The following is an 11,712-nucleotide window of genomic DNA, read 5'->3' as shown; positions in this document are numbered from 1 at the left end:
GTGGGACTAGTTGTTGGTTTTGCTGTGGTGGAGGAGGTTGAGCTTGCTGAGCTTGTTGATTCAACTGCATTTGCTTCAGCAAGTTGGTCATTTCACAGATGCTTTGAGTTAGAGCAGCAGTCTCTCTGCTAGAAGATACTTCTGCAACAGCTTTTGAACGGCCTTGCTTCTGTCTGTGGTTCCTAGTAGATTCAGCTAAATCACTGATCAATTGCCAAGCTTCATCAGTGGTCTTGTACTTCTTCATAGACCCGTTGCTGGCACTTTCCAATGTGGTATTATCTTGGGGCCTCATACCCTGTGTGATATAGCTGAGTAACACGATCTTGTTAATCATGTGGTGGGGGCATGCTTCCAGAAGATTATTGAAGCGCTCCCAGTATTCAAAGAGAGTCTCATTGTCATCCTGAACAATTGTAGAGATATCCTTCCTCAGTTTATCAGTAACTTCAGATGGAAAGAATTTCTCCAGAAACTCCTTTCTGAGTGTATCCCAGTTGGATACATTTGCTAGAGACTGAGTGTAGTACCACTCTCTTGCTTTTCCCTCAAGAGAAAATGGGAAAGCTTTCAGCAGAATTAAAGTTTCATCAGTGCCATCACGCCTGATAGTAGAACAGGCTGCCTGGAAATCTCTCAAGTGCTTGATAGGCTCTTGAGCAGGTAGGCCATGAAACTTGGGCATCAAATTTAGCAGTGTGGTCTTTATTTCAAAATCTGTAGCTACCGCTGGATGATGCGCTTGAAACGGTTACATTGTAAAATCAGGAGCTCCTTCCTCCTGGATGGAAACTCTCCTAGCTGCCATATTTTCTGCACGTAAAACAACTGAATCAGTAGAACGGGGGCTGGTTTCTTCCTCAGATTCACTTTCAGATCCGCCCTCAGAGCGGGCTAACCGACGCTGTTCTCGCCTTATTCGTGAAATTGTCCTTTCAATTTCAGGATCGAATATTAGCAAGCGCAGATCAGGAAGTGAACGCGTCATTTGACGGAAGAAACATGCAGCTCATAGTAGCAAAATAAAATAAAATGCAAATAAATAAATTCCAATTAATAAATTTAGCACTCTATTGCAACTCCCCGGCAACGGCGCCAAAAATTGATGAGATGCAGAAGCTGGTGAATTAAAAATTATTAAATTGGTTACGTTGCAAGTATAGTTCTTAACTCACCGAAAATCTGCCTATCAATTTAGAAATATGTCACAGAGAGTTAAATTAAAAATTACTGGGAGTTTTAAGTCCCAGGTCGTCTCCCAACGAGTTGCAGAAAAGTGTGCTATCTTATTAATCAGATGTTCCAAGAAGTTGAGCTAAGTAAATTGGAATGTAAATTGAGGAAATTTAAATAATATGAATAAAATCCTTGACTGGGAGTTGATTGGTTAGAATTTCTACTATTGATGGAGTGATTGTAAGATTAATTTATAATTAATGGTTGTTCTGTTTGGTTATCCTTTACTAGGTAAGGGAAAGTCAAACAAGTTGGAATGCCAAATCTGTTCACAAGTTGCAACCCACTTACTAGGATCGAGTTGTTACCCCTTTCGAAACATTACCAATGACGTTGTCTAGAGGATGATCCTTTGAAGTACGCCAGTCCTTTGGAAGTGCATTTATTTGTGCTTGTGATGGTGCAATTTCTTCAACTTGAACATTATCCTTTGTTGTAGAGGCTTTATTTAAATCTTTTTCTTTGTCTTCACCATTCAAATTTAGTGAATCAAAGTTTTCTACATTTTCATCAAAATCTTTTCTAGCATAACAACGGTTAGTTTCATCAAAAGCGATATGAATACTTTCTTCCATAGTCATGATGCGTTTATTATATACTCTAAAAGCTTTGCTAGTTAAAGAGTAGCCTAAGAAGATTCCTTCATCAGCCTTAGCATCAAATTTGCCTAAGTTATCTTTTCCATTATTTAGAATAAAGCATTTACAGCCAAAGACGTGAAGGTGGGAAATATTTGGCTTTCTTCCTTTGTACAATTCGTACGGTGTTTTCTTAAGAATAGGTCGAATGATAATCCTATTCATAACATAACACGCGGTACTAACCGCATCCGCCCAAAAGTACTTAGGAATATTAGCCTCATTGAGCATAGTTCTCGCCATTTCTTCTAAATGACGATTTTTCCTTTCAACCACACCATTTTGTTGTGGTGTTCTAGGAGAGGAAAAATTATGCTCAATGCCATTTTCTTCACAAAAAGTTTCAAAAAGATTGTTTTCAAATTCTCCACCATGATCACTTCTAATAGATGATATATGCAAATTCTTTTCATTTTGAATAACTTTGGCTAATCTTTTGAATGCTCGAAATGCATCACTCTTGTTTGCTAGAAACAAGGTCCATGTAAATCGAGAGTAATCATCAACAATAACTAAAGCATAGTAATTGCCACCAAAGCTCATAGTCCTGGAAGGACCAAATAAATCCATGTGCAAAAGTTGTAATGGCCTTGTTGTCGAAACAATGTTTTTAGATTTAAAAGAGGCCTTTACTTGTTTTCCCTTTTGACATGCGTCGCAAAGGATGTCTTTTTCAAAACGTAGCTTTGGTAAGCCAATTACTAACTCTTTAGAGACCAACTTGCTAAGATGGTCCATGTTAGCATGAGCTACTCTACGATGCCATAACCAAGTTTCATCATTTTTACTAACAAGGCATTTCACATCATTTGAGGAAACTTCATCTAGATTAATCATGTATACATTGTCAACACGGTGTCCAATTAGCACAATTTCATTAGTGTCTTGCCTTTTTATCAAACAACATTTTGAATCAAAGGTGACTAAGTTTCCTTTGTCACAAAGTTGGCTAACACTAATGAGATTATGTTTGAGACCTTTGACAAGTATAACATTATCTATGGAGGTAGAAGAATTTTTACCAACTTTTCCAACGCCGATTACTTTGCCGGTGTTGTTGTCTCCATAGATCACGTTTCCTCCGTTTGTAGGCTCTATTGCGGTGAACTTTGATTCATCGCCGGTCATGTGTTTGGAGCATCCACTATCAACATACCAATTTGTATCCTTAGCTCCAATACGTACCTACAAAACAATTAAAATTGAGATTTAGGTACCCAAGTGAATTTGGGTCCTTGATGGTTAGTATGAGCATAATGCCCATAAGGTGCCCATCTCGTATCTTGACTACGAAAGTTTATATGTTTAATTCTAGTAAAGCATACGGGTGCTATATGACCTACTTTATTGCAATAATGACATATGACATTTGGATTATGCATCCTATGCATGTTTCTAAATGGTTGCCTAGGTTGTTTCCTAAATGCAACATCTTTTGATCTATATGCATTGTGATTATAATTTCTAAATGAAGCATGTTGAGGAGGATGTTTAAAGGCTTCATTCCTTTTAGGCATGCTTGCCTTTTGGGCTTGCGGTTGCCTAATAGGAGTTTTAGTATTTTTAAATTTTCCTTTTTCAAAACCTAAACCTTCCTTATTATGAACATGCTTTTGATTTTTCAACATTTTATCTAAGTTCTTTGAAGATTCATTGAACTTAGCTAAAGTGTTCTTAAGATTTGTAATTTCATTTTCATGCATTTTACAAGATTTGTATGGATCACTACTTGTGCTACACTTATCTTTTCCAAGATTGATATTCTCATTTTTCAACATCTCATTTTGTTTTAAAAGATCCATATTCTTTTTCTTTAAGAGAGAATAATCTTGGGTAAGTTTTGTGTACACCTCAAGTAAGGCATCATATTCATCTTGTAAATTAAAAGAAGTGGAGTTGTCATTACTAACCTTTTCTTCGCTTGCCATTAAGCAAAGATTTGCAACCTCGTCGTCATCGGAGTCGGATTCATCCTCGTTCTCCCATGATATGTATGCTTTCTCCTTCTTCTTAAATTTCTTGTTTTTGTCCTCCTTTTGAAGTTTTGGACAATTGGGTTTAATGTGTCCAACTTCTCCACACTCATAGCATTTTGGTACCTTTGTTTTGCTCTTGAAGTTTTTCTTCATTGCAAACTTATTGAATCTTTTTAATAAGAGTGCAAATTCTTCATCTCCTTCTTCCTCATTATCATCACTCTCTTCTTGTAGTGATGTTGTTTTAAGGGCGAGACTTTTCTTCTTGCTTTCTTCACCTTTTTGTCTATTTAGCATAGTCATTTCATAGGTGAGAAGATTACCTCGTAGTTGATCAAATGTAAGTTGATCATAGAGCCTTCCTTCCACAATGGCGTTCACTTTGGAGTTCCATTTTGGTGTAAGGCTTGTAAGCACCTTGGTCACAATTTGTTTATCATTGTATTTTGTGCCAAGCATGCTTAGGTTGTTGAAGATCTTGGAGAGTCTTTCAAGAGCTTCTTCAATGCTCTCTTCATCTTTCATTTTAAAATTTTCCCATTCATGAACCAACATAAATACCTTTGATTCTTTAACGTGGTCGGTTCCTTCGTAAGTGATTTGGAGTTTATCCCAAATCTCTTTAGCGGTTTCACATGTAGAGATCTTCATATAATCATGCTCGTTAAGTGCACAATGAATGAAGTTGATGGCTTTATCATTCATTGCCACTTTCTTCCAATCATCGTCACTATATTCATTTTCTCCTTTCGGTACTTGCTTTAAGACGGAGACTTCTCCTTCTTTAGCGCTTGTTGTCTTTGTTGGAATGTGATTTCCATTCTCAATCACTTTCCAAATTCTCACATCTTGAGAACGGATCCAAATTCTCATCTTATTTTTCCAATAAGAGTAATTTGTTCCGCTAAAAAGAGGAGGTCTAGCGGTTGAGTTACCTTCACTAGTGTTGTTGTTGTTAAAGCTTGTGCTTGCCATGATCTTTTCCCTTAAACGGTTAAGTCTTTCAAAGGGTTAAGCTCTGATACCACTTGTAGAACCTATGCACAATTACTCAAGAGGGGGGGTGAATTGAGTATTGCAACAACAATGAATCTTTTTGCGAAAGTTAAAGACAATATATAAAAGTGTTATTGTACTAGTATTTTTCCAAGAGCTTAACTCAATTGCTAAGCATTTATAAGGAGCTTTTACTTTCCAATAGACACCAACTCAAATAAATTGATCAAGCTTTTCACCAATCGGACTTAAGCTATTCCTTAAGTACTTACGAAGCTACTTTTCGATCACAATTTATTTGCTCAAAGGTAAAAGACAATAATATAGAAGAGATGAGTTTGGAGAGATGCAAACGCTATTTAGAGTGGTTCGGCACAATCCTTGTCCTACGTCCACTTTCTTTCTCAATCGCTATTGAGAAGTTCCACTATTGCCAAGCTTCAAGGTGCTCGCGCAAAACCTTTTACAATCCGAGTCCTTAGTTTCTAACACCTCACGGTATATGATCACCACTCGTATACTAACCCACTCCACTTAGAGACTCCTTCTCTAAGATTTGCCTTGAGTACTTAGTATACTTCTTTGGTATCCTCACCGACTATAGTGTTTATAACTCTTGACTCAACCTTGGAGATCACACTCCAATTTACAAAGTGTTACAAGAAAACAATTCTCAAAGAATTGTTGAGATGAAATGAGTACTCTCTAGAAGAGTGTATGATTACAAGTTTAGCACTATTGAACCAATTGATATTGCTCTCTCAAATTGTGTATTATAACACCTTAAAAATGTGTAGAATGAAAGAATATGAACAAGATAGTTTGCAAATACTCACTTGTATGAAATAAGGCTTTAATCCATCTATTTATAGACTTCCCAAACCTTAGAAACGTTTGGGAGTTAATGGGATGAAGCCGTTTTGATAAAACTAGCCGTTTTTTATGTTTTTGAATCATTTGCATCGATGCATAACACTTTGCATCGATGCAAATGTGTCTTTGAAGCTGAAATTTGAATTTTCAGCTAGGTTGCATCGATGCAAATATCTTTGCATCGATGCAACAAGTCGTTGCATGCTTTGCATCGATGCAAGATGAGTGTGCATCGATGCAAACCTTAAAGAATGGCTTAAAATCACTTCAAACTACTTAGGATTGATCTCAAACTTGTTGGAGTCAATTCCTATGCTTTTGTACCTTTGAAAACAAGTTTTTAAACCATTTGGCTAGCATCGAATTGCAAGATGTGCATCAAAACATTTTGTGAGTGTGTGTTGAGAGATTTAGCAATTGGTTCTTTAACAAGAAGTTACCTAAGTCCTAAGACACTATACTTGTCTTCAAATGTTGTGGACTTGAGTTTCTTGTTGTTGTTGTGTTGCTTTCAACTCTTCATTCCTCAACGTTGAATGTTGGTTGATCTTTCAATATGCTTGTTCATTCAAGTTGTTTGTTGGTTTGTCTTTCATGTCGTTTGTTGGTTTGTCATTCATCAAAACCTATGAATACAAACTTCGCATACAAGCAACATGATTTACAATTTCCCCCTTTTTGATAATGACAAACCAATTTTGAGGATATGCATTTATAGATGATTTTGAAAGCAACAATAATGCACTTTGTTTTATAGAAAGCTTTGGAGAAGACTTCACAAAAAAATTTTGCAGGAGTTCCCCCTAAATATGTGCATTTGTTCCCTTAATGGGCGTTTATCAAAGAAAACAATTTAGATATCAAAGTTTTTGCTTAGCGGAAGTCTTTTTGAAAACATTGTTTCGCAAACTTATTTCTTCTTTTCAAATCCTTAAACTTCTTCTTTTTCAAAAGTTTAAAATTTCAAATATCCTCAAACTTCTCTTCCCCCTTTTGACATTATCAAAAAGAAAGGAGTTTGAAATGTGTCATAGAAGCATGCATAAAACAATGAATTTTTTTTTTAAGTTCAATTTCTCTATTAATTTCAAGGATGAGATATTCCCCCTTTCAAAAAGAATTTAATTTCCTCTTTTTATATATATATAAAAAGCATGCATAATTCCCCCTAAATAAGTGAAATATATTAAAGCATGCACATTAACTTAAAATAGGGGTACCAAGCCTATTTTGAGTTATTCACCAAATAAGCATACAAGCATTAATCATTAAACAAAATTATGAAGAAAATATTAAAGTATTTAAACCATAAAAGAAATCCTTAGCTTACTAGGAGTTAGTTTAACAATTCATATAATCAAATAAACTTTAATTTGTTGATTCTCCATTGTTTATAATCTTCAAATTCTTCAATCTACCTCAAGATTAATCACTCATTCATCAACTCATAAACCTACAAAACAATGGCTAATTGGATATCTCCAATGCTTAAGTTAGTAAGAGATACAAAAATAGCAATATAAATACAATGAATTCAAACACATCATATTAGATTAGAATCCAAGATACCAAGTTCATTTCGGATGTTAAAAAAACTTTCTTTACATAAAGGTTTAGTGAAGATGTCCGCTAGTTGTTTACTAGTTTCGACAAATTCAATAACCACATCACCCTTTTCAACATGGTCTCTTATGAAGTGATGTCTAATCTCAATATGCTTGGTTCTTGAATGTTGAACCGGATTCTTGGTTAAATTTATTGCACTAGTATTATCACATTTGATAGGAATGTGATCAAGCATGAGTCCATAGTCCACAAGTTGTTGTTTCATCCATAAAATTTGGGCGCAACAACTACCGGCGGCTACATACTCGGCTTCGGCGGTAGATAAGGCTACACTTACTTGTTTCTTGCTATGCCATGAAACAAGAGAGTTTCCTAGCAAGTGACAAGTGCAGCTAGTGCTTTTCCTATCCAATTTGCAACCGGCAAAATCGGAATCGGAATAACCAATCAAATCACAAGTGGATCCTTTCGGATACCACAATCCAACATTTAATGTTCCTAGGAGATACTTCATAATCCTTTTCACCGCACTTAAGTGATATTCCTTAGGATTAGTTTGGTATCTCGCACACATGCATACACTAAACATGATATCTGGCCTACTTGCCGTTAGATAAAGCAATGATCCTATCATGCCTCTATACTTCTTTACATCTATGTTTTTACCTTGTTCATCTTTGTCAAGGTAGCAAGTAGTGCTCATTGGTGTGTCCATTGCCTTAGCATTGTCCATTCCAAATCTTTTGAGCAATTCCTTGCAATATTTGGTTTGGCCAACGAAAGTTTCTTCTTTTCCTTGTTTGATTTGAAGACCAAGGAAGAAGTTGAGTTCGCCCATCATGGACATTTCAAATTCACTTTGCATGAGGTTTGAGAAAAACTTGCAAAGTGATTCGTTAGTTGAACCAAATATTATGTCATCGACGTAAACTTGTACCAAAAGGATATTTTTGTTTTCAATCATGATAAATAAAGTCGTATCAACCTTCCCTCTTCTAAAACCCTTTTCTATTAAAAACTTGCTCAAACGTTCATACCAAGCTCTTGGAGCTTGTTTAAGACCATAAAGAGCTTTCTTGAGTTTAAAAACATGATTAGGATTTTCATAATCCTCAAAACCGGGAGGTTGTTCAACATATACTTCTTCTTGAATGAAACCATTAAGAAAGGCACTCTTAACATCCATTTGATAAAGTTTGAAGTTATAAGAGGATGCAAAAGCAAGTAACATCCTAATAGCTTCTAATCTAGCTACGGGAGCATAAGTTTCGTCATAATCAATGCCTTCCTCTTGATTATAACCTTTAGCTACTAATCTAGCTTTGTTTCTAACAATTGTACCATTTTCATCGAGTTTATTTCTAAAAACCCATTTTGTTCCGACAATTGTTTGATTACTTGGTTTAGGCACCAATTCCCAAACGTCATTTCGTTTGAATTGGTTAAGCTCCTCTTGCATTGCCATAACCCAATGTTCATCATCAATTGCGGACTCAATGGTAGATGGTTCAATTTGAGAAACAAAAGCACTATATGTAAATAAATTTCTAAAAGAGGATCGAGTTGTTACCCCTTTCGAAACATTACCAATGACGTTGTCTAGAGGATGATCCTTTGAAGTACGCCAGTCCTTTGGAAGTGCATTTATTTGTGCTTGTGATGGTGCAATTTCTTCAACTTGAACATTATCCTTTGTTGTAGAGGCTTTATTTAAATCTTTTTCTTTGTCTTCACCATTCAAATTTAGTGAATCAAAGTTTTCTACATTTTCATCAAAATCTTTTCTAGCATAACAACGGTTAGTTTCATCAAAAGCGACATGAATACTTTCTTCCATAGTCATGATGCGTTTATTATATACTCTAAAAGCTTTGCTAGTTAAAGAGTAGCCTAAGAAGATTCCTTCATCAGCCTTAGCATCAAATTTGCCTAAGTTATCTTTTCCATTATTTAGAATAAAGCATTTACAGCCAAAGACGTGAAGGTGGGAAATATTTGGCTTTCTTCCTTTGTACAATTCGTACGGTGTTTTCTTAAGAATAGGTCGAATGATAATCCTATTCATAACATAACACGCGGTACTAACCGCATCCGCCCAAAAGTACTTAGGAATATTAGCCTCATTGAGCATAGTTCTCGCCATTTCTTCTAAATGACGATTTTTCCTTTCAACCACACCATTTTGTTGTGGTGTTCTAGGAGAGGAAAAATTATGCTCAATGCCATTTTCTTCACAAAAAGTTTCAAAAAGATTGTTTTCAAATTCTCCACCATGATCACTTCTAATAGATGATATATGCAAATTCTTTTCATTTTGAATAACTTTGGCTAATCTTTTGAATGCTCGAAATGCATCACTCTTGTTTGCTAGAAACAAGGTCCATGTAAATCGAGAGTAATCATCAACAATAACTAAAGCATAGTAATTGCCACCAAAGCTCATAGTCCTGGAAGGACCAAATAAATCCATGTGCAAAAGTTGTAATGGCCTTGTTGTCGAAACAATGTTTTTAGATTTAAAAGAGGCCTTTACTTGTTTTCCCTTTTGACATGCGTCGCAAAGGATGTCTTTTTCAAAACGTAGCTTTGGTAAGCCAATTACTAACTCTTTAGAGACCAACTTGCTAAGATGGTCCATGTTAGCATGAGCTACTCTACGATGCCATAACCAAGTTTCATCATTTTTACTAACAAGGCATTTCACATCATTTGAGGAAACTTCATCTAGATTAATCATGTATACATTGTCAACACGGTGTCCAATTAGCACAATTTCATTAGTGTCTTGCCTTTTTATCAAACAACATTTTGAATCAAAGGTGACTAAGTTTCCTTTGTCACAAAGTTGGCTAACACTAATGAGATTATGTTTGAGACCTTTGACAAGTATAACATTATCTATGGAGGTAGAAGAATTTTTACCAACTTTTCCAACGCCGATTACTTTGCCGGTGTTGTTGTCTCCATAGATCACGTTTCCTCCGTTTGTAGGCTCTATTGCGGTGAACTTTGATTCATCGCCGGTCATGTGTTTGGAGCATCCACTATCAACATACCAATTTGTATCCTTAGCTCCAATACGTACCTACAAAACAATTAAAATTGAGATTTAGGTACCCAAGTGAATTTGGGTCCTTGATGGTTAGTATGAGCATAATGCCCATAAGGTGCCCATCTCGTATCTTGACTACGAAAGTTTATATGTTTAATTCTAGTAAAGCATACGGGTGCTATATGACCTACTTTATTGCAATAATGACATATGACATTTGGATTATGCATCCTATGCATGTTTCTAAATGGTTGCCTAGGTTGTTTCCTAAATGCAACATCTTTTGATCTATATGCATTGTGATTATAATTTCTAAATGAAGCATGTTGAGGAGGATGTTTAAAGGCTTCATTCCTTTTAGGCATGCTTGCCTTTTGGGCTTGCGGTTGCCTAATAGGAGTTTTAGTATTTTTAAATTTTCCTTTTTCAAAACCTAAACCTTCCTTATTATGAACATGCTTTTGATTTTTCAACATTTTATCTAAGTTCTTTGAAGATTCATTGAACTTAGCTAAAGTGTTCTTAAGATTTGTAATTTCATTTTCATGCATTTTACAAGATTTGTATGGATCACTACTTGTGCTACACTTATCTTTTCCAAGATTGATATTCTCATTTTTCAACATCTCATTTTGTTTTAAAAGATCCATATTCTTTTTCTTTAAGAGAGAATAATCTTGGGTAAGTTTTGTGTACACCTCAAGTAAGGCATCATATTCATCTTGTAAATTAAAAGAAGTGGAGTTGTCATTACTAACCTTTTCTTCGCTTGCCATTAAGCAAAGATTTGCAACCTCGTCGTCATCGGAGTCGGATTCATCCTCGTTCTCCCATGATATGTATGCTTTCTCCTTCTTCTTAAATTTCTTGTTTTTGTCCTCCTTTTGAAGTTTTGGACAATTGGGTTTAATGTGTCCAACTTCTCCACACTCATAGCATTTTGGTACCTTTGTTTTGCTCTTGAAGTTTTTCTTCATTGCAAACTTATTGAATCTTTTTAATAAGAGTGCAAATTCTTCATCTCCTTCTTCCTCATTATCATCACTCTCTTCTTGTAGTGATGTTGTTTTAAGGGCGAGACTTTTCTTCTTGCTTTCTTCACCTTTTTGTCTATTTAGCATAGTCATTTCATAGGTGAGAAGATTACCTCGTAGTTGATCAAATGTAAGTTGATCATAGAGCCTTCCTTCCACAATGGCGTTCACTTTGGAGTTCCATTTTGGTGTAAGGCTTGTAAGCACCTTGGTCACAATTTGTTTATCATTGTATTTTGTGCCAAGCATGCTTAGGTTGTTGAAGATCTTGGAGAGTCTTTCAAGAGCTTCTTCAATGCTCTCTTCATCTTTCATTTTAAAATTTTCCCATTCATGAACCA

At 35.5% G+C, this 11,712-nt stretch overlaps 1 non-coding gene across 1 annotated transcript; it reads left to right on the top strand.

The window, feature by feature from the left end:
* The first annotated feature begins 331 nt into the window (after positions 1–331).
* Positions 332–439, top strand: LOC112787862 (small nucleolar RNA R71). Its single transcript, XR_003195250.1, has one exon. It is a non-coding gene; the product is annotated as a small nucleolar RNA R71 (small nucleolar RNA).
* The last annotated feature ends 11,273 nt before the right edge of the window (positions 440–11,712 follow it).

The sequence above is a fragment of the Arachis hypogaea genome, chromosome 20 (assembly GCF_003086295.3).
Source record: "Arachis hypogaea cultivar Tifrunner chromosome 20, arahy.Tifrunner.gnm2.J5K5, whole genome shotgun sequence".
In the NCBI taxonomy this organism is placed as follows: domain Eukaryota; kingdom Viridiplantae; phylum Streptophyta; class Magnoliopsida; order Fabales; family Fabaceae; genus Arachis; species Arachis hypogaea.
The sequence above is the reverse complement of the archived record's forward strand: the minus strand, read 5'-3'. Positions and strand labels throughout refer to the sequence as shown.